The 13,307-nt window shown below is 39.3% G+C and overlaps 1 pseudogene; it reads left to right on the plus strand.

Moving 5' to 3' along the window:
• The first annotated feature begins 385 nt into the window (after window positions 1-385).
• LOC139123348 (organic cation transporter protein-like) lies at window positions 386-12,829 on the plus strand (annotated as a pseudogene).
• Window positions 12,830-13,307: the final 478 nt, after the last annotated feature.

The following is a 13,307-nucleotide window of genomic DNA, read 5'->3' on the forward strand; positions in this document are numbered from 1 at the left end:
ATGACCCAATTCACAAATCATTATGATCCTCAAATAAAACTGTATCTTATTTCCAATTGGTTCAAAATCCCTTAGGTCGAAGAAAGTTGCTTATGAAAATAACGACATGGCCCGACCGATCTGATAACCTGTGCAGAAGCTGGTGTCGGTAGACTAGCGCGTCAGTGAACTTATCTTTATTACACATTTTGAGAGATGACATGTCGGTTTTTGTTCTCTGTCGGGTCAAAGCCTGATCTGTGAGTCTTGCAATTGTGTATGAAAGTTTGCACACGAAGTAACTGCAGGCCAATCAATGTCTTATCTTCAACGATCATATCAAGGTGTGCTGTCATGAACTAAGGTATACAATGTAGGTACCTACCTTGTAAGGAGTGGTCCTAGAAGTCCCTAGCTTGCAGCAACGTCTACTTTTGCGGTGCTCTTTAGATACACAAGCTTTTACTCTGCAATTTACCATCAACGTTGCGATATGCTGAAATTTGACGACATTTTGAAGTACCTTGGAGATTTTGGACCATACCAGAAGAGAATCTACTATCTTGTGTGTTTATTTGGCATTGTTTCTGCGATGCATACATTTGGTCATGTGTTCTTGGTCGCAGAAACCGACCACTGGTGTTATGTGCCCGAACTCGATCACTACTATCACACAAACTGTACGGACTACAACTACGAAATCTGCCTTGAAACTGCCAAAAATTTCACAGTTCCTCTCGAAGAGAGCTCCGGTGCATGTGACGACACACTGGTGTACAGTAATTGTTACCGTTTTAATACCACAGGCATCGACTTTTATCCGGGCAAAGACATTACCAAGTACACCAACACAACGATTAAGTGTGACAATGGATGGAGCTATGACCGTTCTCAATACAAGTCCACTGTCTTTCAGGAGGTAGGCCCCATTGACCATCACTGAACCTTGTCAGAGTTATTATTACAAATATGATTATTGAAGAAAAAATCTCGTCTCTTTACTTATAATGCTTTCCGAACATCAAGTGATATTTCGAATGACTTTTAAAACCGACTACACAGTTTAGGGTAGTATGCGTCTCGAAAGTGAAAGATTTTAACTTTTGCTCAAACTTTCCTCAATGAAACTTGCAACCATTCGCTTTCAAAATCAAAAATAAAAATCGGAAGTCACCGTGCAAATTTTGATACTAGAGAAACAAGTTATCCACTGCAAGATTTACCGATATTTGATATTTAAAATGGCCGCCATCCATGTTAATTCTACGGAGAAAATAAAATTGTCGAAAACTAAGACGGTGAATTTTTTACTGACACCGAGAGCTTTAAAATGAGCACACGAGTCATGGATCAGAAAAGACTTCTAAAGTTTGAGAGTCCGAATGTCTGTCCCCGAGGCGCGTTGTACCCTAATAACGTTGGCTTGTGGTCGCGTTGTCATTTTCTGATTATCATTATCTTATATTATTACTGACCTACTAACTTCTGAATAAGTTTTTATCGCCCTGTCAGGTGACAAACATGTAAAACTGAGACCTATATTGTTCAGAATTAAGGCCATGTCATATGCAGAAGTACATTGTCTGATAAAGATTAGATGTATATTTTTAATCATTCACGTTTTGTGCGAGTACTTTTTTCACTAGCAGTGTACTTTTCTTAAAATTATACTAAAAGTAAGCGTTTTACCTGAAGAAGAGTGCGGCGCATTTAACGAGGAAATAGTTCCTCGAATTAAAATAAATATGTCGAGTACGAAATTCATGTGAAATGTGTGCAATCAGTCTGAAACTTTCAAAATGACAACCATTGAATTGCACTGACTCAACAACGCAAAGTGGGCAGTGCTGGTTGATTATTCTGATCCAACCGGCGGTTATTTAATTATGAACTCATCAGTATGTTTGTCCTTACTGTACACAAGATGACCATGAACTTCATAATTTTCCGGATTGTTTGTAGCTTGTTTAAAGAATTGCTAAAGAGTAACACAATTAGTTGTCCGAGTCACACGATTAGTAGATGAAAACCTTTGTTTCTTAAGTACCAAACTTTGCACGGTGACCCCTGATTTGTATTCTGGATTTTATAAGAGAATGGTTGAAAGTTTCACTGAGGAAAGTCTGAGCAAAAGTTCAAGTATTTCACTTTCGAGGTGCATACTACTCAAATAAAAGCATCATCGTTATATCTGACCTTTCCATCTCAGTTTGATCTGGTGTGTGATCGGTATTACCTCGGAGCATTGGCTTCGTCCATGTATATGACGGGCCAACTCATTGGAGCTGCCGTGCTCGGCGCCCTGTCCGACAAGTGAGTATTCATACCTGTCTTTTCAGACGTTTGTTACAGAAACGAAAATGTCATTATTGACGATAGGTGCGCACAGATTAACATATGGTTAACCCTTTGAGCGCCACAGTCAATTTTTGTCACCTTCATACATTGACCTGACAATTTTTTTCAGATTTTTTCCAAACTTTTGATCAAAAACTGTAGCCAATAAAAAGTGAAATCCATTCAGTACAAAACTGTCAAAAAATTACCAAAAAAAAAATCATAAAATTGGTAAAATTTTGAACTACAATTTTGGCGGGAAAAAGTACAGCACTCAAAGGGTTAAAGGCCAAAGAGCAGCACAGTTTAACGGTACGACCAAAACGTAGAGACCAATCAGTGGCAAATAAAACTGAAACTGTTAGATGAATAGAAGTCAATTCTGATGTTCACTTTGAGAAGGCATTCTTTTTGTCCATTGTCTCAATAAATTTGAAGAGTTTCTCTTTCACATTAGGATTGGTCGTATGCCTACATTAATGATCGGTACAATTATTATACTGGTGTCTGGCGTTGCCTGTGCGTTCTCGCCCAACATAATCGTCTTCTCCGCTCTCCGTTTTGTGATCGGAGCTGCAGCTGTCAATAACTTTCTAGTTGCATTCGTCTTCTGTAAGTAAAAACGTATCATTCAAACCTCTTATACAGCTTGAGCGGAGATACCCCTATTTGCATATTTATATTAGAATTTCGTTCAAATGGAAGTGATGAGGGCGCTGTTCTACTTGACCGTTAGTGTGATTTTTCCTGTTTTTTGGAGGGCAATTTCAGCCCATTTTTTCCAACAAACGATGTCAGAGACGTTTCTATGGTCATATAAAGCAGTTAAGTTTGTGCCTATGAATTTTTATCAACTTCTACGGCTTACTTTTGGTGCTATGTGTGTATTGTCGATCTATGGCTCGCTAAACATAGGCCTACTTTTGAGCTGCCGCAACTACATGCACAGCTGATTCTTGTGAATATTTTTACATAGTTAGACAGTCTAATCATTATTTAAGCCCCCTAACTTAGTTTTATTCTTGTTCATGCCCTGCAAATCACTGCTTTGGCCTCGTGTAGGTCGTACACCGTCCCGCCATCAGAAGACAAGATGGCCGCTAGTGAGGAACGTGTTGCACTCCGCTGACGCCTTGCTCACGTTTACAAATTGTTTAGGCCCAAAGATTGCACAATATCACATATTTTACTGTTGTCAATCCAACTTATGTTATATTTATATTTGATGCTTGGGTTACAATTTCGCGGTAGTCCTCGTAGGCATTGGCTACCAATATTCCATTGGGTAACCGGAGAAGTCGGGCAGTTGCGAACTCGGCCAGCGCCTATGGTGCCGACCAACTCGGCCAGCTGTAATTGATGTAAGTGGCCAGTGCAGTGGGACTCGGCCAGGAGAAGTCTGCCACTCGCAACAAAGCAATATGATTGCATACGCATTCTCTTCACAGTTGAATATGCCAAACAATTTTAACTTTTTACTACCATAGTTTTTGTTATTTTGTCGGTTTAATACTACCGGGTACTACGAACATTCAGAAAACACTCAAAGTCGAAGAGCTCCCACGTCCACCCTGCAAAACATGTACGGTCTGCCTCCTTGTTTCTGCAGATCGCGCGCGTACCGTATTAAAGTTCAGGCAAACATTATGCCATTTCTTCAGTAAAATTCATGGCTTGATGACTCTTAACTAAGTTGCTTCGCCATCTCCTATGACTTTTTAACGAACTTCAAGTGTAACTATGACGAAGACTGCAAAACTCGCTACCACGATCGCGATACACCGCATCTTTAATTTTACCCATACGTGCGTTGAACTGTGATCTGTGAAGTTTGCAAACATTACGCTCATCTTATGAATGACATTTAGATCACTTTCGTATATAACTTAAGTGAGACTTCAAAAAAGAAACACTAATATGGAGCATATATTCTAATAGGGTGCATACTGTACTGGCCGACTTCTCTTGTATTCGGTCATTGTCAACTGTCAGTGTCTGTCTGTTTGGAGTCGATGCAGGATGTGGTGGTCGGACATTCCCACGCCTGATTTTACTGACCCCTCAGCCTTTCAAGATAATAATATCGTTGTAAGAGTGGATTTGAGTGACCGTGATTTGTCACAGTTTTCCTTTTCACTGGTAACGGGTAGTATATCACTGTTCAGTTACCATGTTTCAACTCGTCAATGTTGACTGAAGTCCGATAGCATAAAGGCGAGTTTCAGTGCCATAGCGTTGTACGCTGTACACACGTACACTGGGCTGTACGATCGGCCTTGTACGGTAACACTAACAGCGCATACATGGCATCATGAAATCTTGCCGCAAATATATGCGCACTGTCAGAAATTCACGAAACTTGTCACAAGCGTTGTTCAATAGCAAGTGGTTTGACACAACAAGTATTATTTTTGTTCAAGACCTGTATCAGTGTGTTTCGGGTCACAGTCTAAAAATAGCACACAGCTGAGAGGTATAAACCATCATTGCAACGTACGAATTCAGTTGTTCAATTATCATTAGTATTTATTTCTATCATGCATAGATACGATGAAATTACTCTCAAAAGTGTACATTACCTCATAGCATGTTCAATTTCGCATTAAATAATAATTTGTGAGCTTTCGAGCCCATTTTCACGACCAAGTCGCTCGAACGACGTGTATTCCGACATATTGCTTGTTTACATTCAGAACGAGGCTCTGCAGCCTATTGAATTATGCAAATTTCTATACGTCCGCTCAAGCTGTATATTAACCATGTTACTATCTTTTAATCGGGCTTGTTATCTTGAAGCTTTGGTTAGGCGATCAGAACTGTATGCAACAAAACGTTTCTGTACTGTCCAATTCATGCAGCTGTGATGCCGTGTCTCACAGAAAATCAGCTTGGAAATATTTACGTGAGCTCAGGTTGACATCAATCAGGATTTGGTATCGACAAAAAAACTTTGGACACAAAACTGAACGAACTACACAAGGGGACCATTTGCGCATGACTGTACACCTTATCCCTCGTCAAATGCGGAACAATGTGACAGTCCACAAATGTTCATTTCTGCCCTTTATATTTCACTTTCTCGCGATCCCACAGAAAGTAGAATTAGAAGGTAAAATTTTCAATGCTAATTCATTCCATACGATGGCCTATCCAATATACTTGAAGGGCAAGTAGATGCAAATTTCGATGATTTTGTCATGATTTTTGTTTTGTATAATAGATTGAAGCACCAACTATTCAGCGAACTTGTCAACACAGTGTCTGTACGTGTAAAATACAATATTATTAGGTACATTTGAATTCTAGTATGGACCAGAATTCACTTGTCAAAAATGCATGACTTTTGAAGGCTGTGTTGAGTTTAATACTATGTATCTCAAAATGATTGGCGAGTGGGACGTGGATCAAGAAACTAGACAGCGGCCGGAAAAAGAGAGAGAGAGAGAGAGAGAGAGAGAGAGAGAGAGAGAGAGAGAGAGAGAGAGAGAGAGAGAGAGAGAGAGAGAGAATATTGAACCTAAGCGAACGGTTCAGACTTTTCTTCCAAAGTTTATTGTTGTTGTCATAAAATAATTAGAATGATAAATTATTGTCTTGTAAGAAACACTACCTTTTTGGTTGGTTGGCTTCCCTTTGGTTTTGTTGAAAGATAATGAAGAATCTATACAACGATATAGGTACAGCTGACTCTCTTTTATTCGTCCATTGCAACCTTTGATAACTTCACTTTCGTGCCATAAAGTATTTCTTCCACTCCAATAGGCACGGAGCTAGCAGGTCCATCAAAGAGACTCGTTGCAGGATTGGTTGTGCAGTTCTTCTTCAGCTTTGGGTACATGATATTAGCCGGATTGGCATACTTCATTCGAGACTGGTGGATACTTCAGCTGGTTATTAGTGCTCCGACTGCTCTATTCTTTACGTATTGGTGGCAAGTATTACATTATACTAGTCATAATAATAATATATCTAGCAAGTGCGATGTGTCAAGTCAATCATGAGATAACTGATTTATTTAATAACACAACTCACTCAAAATCTCTGTCCTGATTTGTCAATTTACGATCACGTGTGGTATGCGTTATTTTGGCACCGATACTTGCGGAGAGCCAGTTAATGGTTTACAGTATTGGAAACTGGTAACTGAATGGTAACAGTCCGGAAAACTGTTACCTGAGTAATTTTGAAAGCGCCCTCTACGCATTCACTATTAAATTCTTGAAAATGTGAAAGAAATATGGAGGTGTCGTCCATGGAATCTAGATCTAGACGAATGATATAGCAGAGGAATTTCCCGATTTTTCATTGAGAAAAATTATTTGAGGCGTGTTGCAAAATACTCATTGACCGAACACATTTTGGTAAAAGCCTAGTGAGTTTATTTCCCTTTGGGCCTGTTATTCGACCAATACAGCTTGTTTTCCTTGGCCTTTGCCTTCGTGAAATAAGACTGTTTGGGGTGACATCATGCCCCTCGGGTAAAAAAATTCGATGTAACCCTCCTTGAACATACAAATAGCAAAATGGAACCCAGAAATAGCAGATTGCATAACCACCAGCGAGTGACATCCAGTATTCTGCTAGGTAAATATTAGCCACCATAAAATATCAACTTCTGTGTTTCAAAGTTTCTCTACGCATTATCGTGGTTTATAGGATAGTTCCCGAATCCCCTAGATGGTTGTTATCGACTGGTAGGACTGAGAGGGCGGAGAAAGTCATCAGAAAGTTCGAGAAAATGAATCGTGTCCACATACCGGAAAAAATCTATGATGAATTGAAGGCAATCCCAGGGAAGACAAAAAAGGTATGGCCATGATAGCGAGATCAGAAAAGTATGGTAATCATCAAAGACTGGCACAATACAATTTAATTTGCTGTAAACTCACTATTCATCTGCCAGAGAAAAATATAATTAGGCCATTTAAAGAAAATTCTTTGTTTGCCGTCCTTGGAAACCAACTTTTTGAAACCAGCTAGCCAGGGGAAAAAACAAACACAGACAAAAAACACAAGTGTATTAACATAAGCTCAATTTTTATTTGATTTCCTTTGGAAAAAGAATGTTTTTATTTGTAATAGTGTTAACATTGTGTTTGTTTTCTTCATTGTCTCTGAAAACCTACCAGCACACGCGGACGGCAAACAAAGAATTTTATTTAAAGAGCCTTACGGAATGTATTCATTCGTCCTGTTAAAAAACAGACCTCTCATCCTCCATAGCATCTATGGACCGTCTGATTTCAGTTACTGAACAACCATTGTGTATGTGAACCAGGTAGTTCTTCACCGTCGTTTATTTTTGATCACGGCACAGTCCAGAAACCTGACAAAAACTTCGTATCGTTCGTCACATTTTGTAAACCTTTCACATGTGTAGGAGTGCCCCAGTGTGATATGACTCTAATGGGTAATCGACAGGTTGACGCCGTAAAAAGCTAGAACTTATAGCATTCTTGTGACTTCTTATCAAAAATCGCTTAATTTTCTCTTCTTGTTACCTGCAATTTGTTGTCATGAAGTGTATTAGCCTTCAAGTTGTAGATACGGCACATTGTGTCAAAAGTGAAATGAATGCTTGTGTTGACAAATGAATGCCAGTCCGGACCAATTACTTAACTTGTAAACACGGCGACGTTGTGTCCAATTTTATGGGTATAAACTGGGTAAAGTGACATGACTGCAGCAACACAGGAAAATGTTTCACACGAAATTTAAACCAAAAAAATATTTGTGAACACACCCGAACACTTGAGGGCTGTATCACAAGTGTAACATTGGTGGCGCTGTTCATGAATTCGTGGCACGTCAATGTCACTTCAATTGTATAGGAAGAAGAACAGAAAGGGAGGGAAGGTTTTGCAGACATCATTAAAAATCCATCGTTAAGAAAAAGAAGCCTAAACTTGTGCTTTAACTGGTGAGTCTCTGTTTCCGTTCTTTGTTGCAAGTTAGTATGTTTGCAGATAAAATTTCGCCGTAGACTAAATATCGATATATAGCGATGCAAGGTAGTTCGCGTATCAAAAATGAAAGACTTAAACTTTTGCTCAAACTTTTCTCAAGCAAACTTTCAACAATGATTCTCTTTCAAAATTAAGAATAACAATCGGGGATCACTCTGCAAATTTTTGTACTAGAGAAACGAATTACCCAATATTTACCGAGATTTGACATTCAAAATGTCCGCCATCCTTGTGTTATTTCTGTGGAGGAAAAGAAAATTCTCGATTTTCACAAAGCTAAGCTGGTAAAAACTATTTACTCCGTAAGTTTCAAAATAAGCCCAAACAAGTGGGAAGTCAAAAGAATATTGTAAAAGTTTGAGAGTCCGAATATCTGTCCCCGAGGCGCGTTGTACCTTGAAGTGACTAGGCCAATATCATCAACTTTACGGTGTACCATGGTACCAAACAAGAAATCTGTGAGTGAGTAACAATGAAACTCCAACGTAAAATGACAAGCACTGTAAGTCGGTGTTGATATTTTTGCTTGATGATCTGTAAAAGAGGGTGTAAAGAGTGTAATATTGTCACTCCCTATTCAAGACCAACTTCAAACCAGAAACAAAAAACGACACAGAAGTTAGAACTCTGTATAAATTTGAGAAGCTTCTTCAAACCCCTTTATGTCACAAATCTGAGAGCGGGAAAGGGCATACAGCCTTCAACTGTTATTGCAATGAAGCACAACACTTTAGAGTTATACAGCGCTTGAGGAAGCACAAAGAATACTAGTATGATAATTCGCTTTTCGAGTTCGATTCACACAGAATTTGACTCTCATATCCCTTCTCATAGGTTTACAAATAGCTTAGTCTACTACGGTTTGTCGCTGAACACGTCCAATCTTGGAGGTGATGATTACCTCAACGCGTTGATATCTGCAGCAGTTGAGATCCCAGCCTACACCATGGGGTTAAACATGTCCAATACCGTACTGGGCAGACGCTGGACAATGTGCGGTTTGATGGTCTGTGCCGGATCGGCATGTATTCTTACTCTCTTCACACCATCTTGTAAGCCAAATGATCGAATTAGTTTGTCAATTTCAGGCGATTCAACGAATTCCTATTGTAAATGTAATTTTCTACCACTGGAAAATTTACAGCAGCCAAAATCCATGTTTGTTGGTAAATCTAAAATATAAGACTGCTTTGTCCACTCATTATTTGAAATCAATATTTTGTGTAAAAGAGTGGGGTTTTTTTTCTAGAAAACAGATTAAAAAACTGCCAGATAATTGTTTATATTTAAGTGTTGTATTCGGAATGACCGATAGATTCTTTTTTTTCGGCTGCACCAAGGTGAATTGGAATGGATTGGAATAACATTGGCAATGACGGGAAAGTTTTGTATCGCATCCTCCTTCGCTGTCGTTTATATCTTTGCTGCGGAGTTATATCCTACACCTCTAAGGTACCGTAATGTTTCAGCAGGATGATGATGATAATGGTGATGATGATGATGATGATGATGATGATGATGATGATGATGATGAAAATGGTGATGATGATGATTAAGATAATGGCTATGATGATGATGATGACGACGATGATGATGGTGATGGTGGTGGTGGTGGTGATGATGATGATGATGATGATGATGATGATGATGATGATGATGATTACGATGGTAATTAATATTATTGGCGTTGTTGACATCTTCATCTGCGGTATCACCGTTTCTATTGTTGTTGTTGTTGTTGTTGTTGTTGTTGTTACAATCACTCCCCCTTAAAGCGACAGCTCACAAAAGAGTTTGACTTTTGATGAGTTTGTCGCACCTTTTGTTTTTAATGTCAACTACAGTTTCTTGTTCTACTTCCCAAAGCGTGTAGAGTTGTACAGTGTTCAGCTCATTAACTCAGTCTTTACATATGTAAACTGCATTGTTAATTGTTGACAAGCAAATTCTGGCCCGGACTGGAATTCAAATGTGAACAATAACAGTGCATTTTACACGTAGAGACGCAGCTTTGACAAACTGAACAGTGGGTGTTTAAAACGCTTTGGGTGGTATAGAATAAAAGCTTGAAATTGACATACCAAACATCAAAGTTACATCTTCTGGTCCTTTAAGTGCATTCTGATGGCCATGGCAATGAACTTATTACAGGGGGTTTCATATTGTGACGTCGTACATTTTGTGTCACAGCAATTGACGTATACGCCAATCTCACAATGTTTCCTGAATTTGCAACGAACGTGTATGTGACTCCACTGTCAGCGATTCCGTCTCCTTCTCTATAAAGTATGTCTACAAGGTATATATTGACGGGCTAAATCCATCAAACTCGAGAAGTGTGTGAGTGGTGTCTTGTTCATTGTCATGGAGTCAACTTTGTGATCTTACTTGTGAAACAGGGCCAGTGGTATGGGGCTGTGTTCCACGTGTGCTCGGATTGGTGGAGTACTGGCTCCACAGATGCTACTGATTGGTACACTGTGGGAACCATTGCCGATAGTGGTGTTCGGAGCTTGTTCAATCAGTGCCGGTCTGTTAGTATTGCTCCTGCCGGAAACTAGGAACACAAAGTTACCGGAGACATTGGCAGAGGTAGAGCATGTCGGGAGGTAAGTCGCCTAGAGACTTTGAGGATGCGTCCAGTACTAGTTGGAAGTGATGATGTAAATGATATAATTTGTTATATTTCCAAAACATACCACTGAAGCACACCTCATGACTCCTGATTGAATATGATGACCAATTAAAGAAATCATCTCGTTGTCTGGTTGTTTAACAAATCAGAGAAATCATATTCGAGGTTGAGAATGGTTGCGATGTGATGTGCTTTCTAAATTTAAAACCCCTGTAGCTTAACTCTTGAAATTTGTTGACCTGTAAAAGGATTTCTATTTTCTCTGGTTTTCTTTAAATTCTACAAATTTAAAGGATATAGTCTTTTACTACTGAAAAGTTGGAGAAGTAAATTTAAATTTCAACCATTATTTTGATTTCCCGCCATTTTTAAAAACTGGTAGAAAACAAAGCATATGATGTCTCAGTGGAAAACATTCAGCACTATGCATTATATTGGACTATTCTGATGTTTCTGTGAAGATTTCAATGCATTTATGCACGACGTACAGTGTTTTTGCTTTATTTCCATGAGGGCGCCATTTTACGTTTGGGCAAACGTTTATTATTTATCTTGCTCAAAATTGCACATGCAGCCAGTCGACAGTTTATTATACTTGTATAAACACCCCTCAATGAGTACATTCCTACGAACTTGTTTTAGTTTGGAAGTAAATAACAAAAATAATGCTAAAAGATACAGCTATTTGGCCTTTAACAACATTGCAATGACTCGGCGTTTCTGTAACATTAATTGGCAAGACTGAAGACAGGTTGACACGAAGAAATTTTGTTTGAATTGTTAGTAACCCGGAGAGTCCACTCATACCATCACTATTATTTAGAGCCCCTAGAAAATCTGTTTTAGTTTGCAGCCAAAGGTGAGACCACTAACCTTCAGTCTTCCCGATAACTTGGTAAAGCGTAAAACGGACAACAACTTTCACTCTTTGTAAAAATATACAATGACATATGAAATGCCTATAATTATTTCTACCTTCAGGAAATCAACCGTAATAAGAAGTACAGAAAAGGATATATTCTTTGGTTCAAGAAAGGAGCAGGATTTACTAAAGAGTACGAATGATGTTGTAGATTCACACAACTGCTTCGAAAATCCGTCCCTGGATTTAACAGTTGAAGAGACTATTGATGCCGCAACCCAGACAAGCGAGTTTTGAATGTTCCTATAATTGAATTCAGCAAGTGAAAATATATTAAACGTCACAATTCAAAATGGCCGCCATCACTGTGTTAACTCTATTTAGAAAAATAAGATATTCGATTTTTGGAAAACTGAGACATCAAAAAAATTATTACTCCAAAAGCAGTATGAGCAGAGTTCAAGGAGTATCAGTGATGGTAGCTACTGATCACGCTATGCGACCATATCATTCAGCAAACTTTAATCTTTATAAGATATATCTTGAAGGTATATCTACAGAGACAATCAAGGACTGTTTCAAAACCTGCTTTAATTAAATACGAACCAATCATTCGATGTAATTTTGAGACCGTAACATTGTATGGGAATATATTTTAATATGTGCCCAATGGACGACCATGCATTTTAGTAAATCAGTACGATTAGATTGTACTTTCCCTCTTACCTTACAAGGGAGAATTTTATGAGAAAGAACAGAATACGATCCTGCTGGGCACGTTACTGTATGGTGAAATCAAGCCAATTAAACCTCCTCATACCAGTCTAACTCCTTGTGAGTCTCTGCTTTGTTGATCGTCCAGTACCTCATCGCACGAATTCCCCAGGTAGACGATACGTCAGTATCATATGGTGGAAATATCCGACGGGTAACAAGAAAGCTCAGAAGTATATGACAACTAGGAGTGGACGAAGATATACCAGAATGGCTGACGAACAAGCACATGTACTAGCACCAGCAGCAGAAGCACCAGAACTTACTGAATGGTAAAGAGGCATCAACACCAAGCTCGACGCCATTAGACTATCGAGCGATGATAGCTCCTTGGGTATGGGACCCGGAATTTTCCAAGGGGAGGAAAAAGAGAATGCTCGAAGATGGTGGCAACGGTACTCTGACTTTGTACAGTTCCGTGGTTGGCCAGAGGAGAAGCAACTCCGAGGCGTTGATGGGTTATATCTGACTAGTGAGGCCGAAAGATGGTATAGGAGCCAACCTGAGGAGACCAAGGCCAATATGGAGACCTTTGGGGAAGCCTCCTTGGATAGATTTGGTAAGTGCGGTTCTTTGTGGCTTTATGACCAAGCAGCAGCCGAACCAGACCGTTGAACCACAGCCCTTGGTGGGCTATTCAGCTCTGGGACTATTCGCCCCATAGACGAGTGTATAGAAGCGAGAAACAACCAAGTCTGGAAATGAAATGGCTATTTCGTATAGGGATTGTGCCACCATGTCCTCTTCGACGTTC

Source organism: Ptychodera flava, chromosome 22 (assembly GCF_041260155.1).
Source record: "Ptychodera flava strain L36383 chromosome 22, AS_Pfla_20210202, whole genome shotgun sequence".
Taxonomy (NCBI): Eukaryota; Metazoa; Hemichordata; class Enteropneusta; family Ptychoderidae; genus Ptychodera; species Ptychodera flava.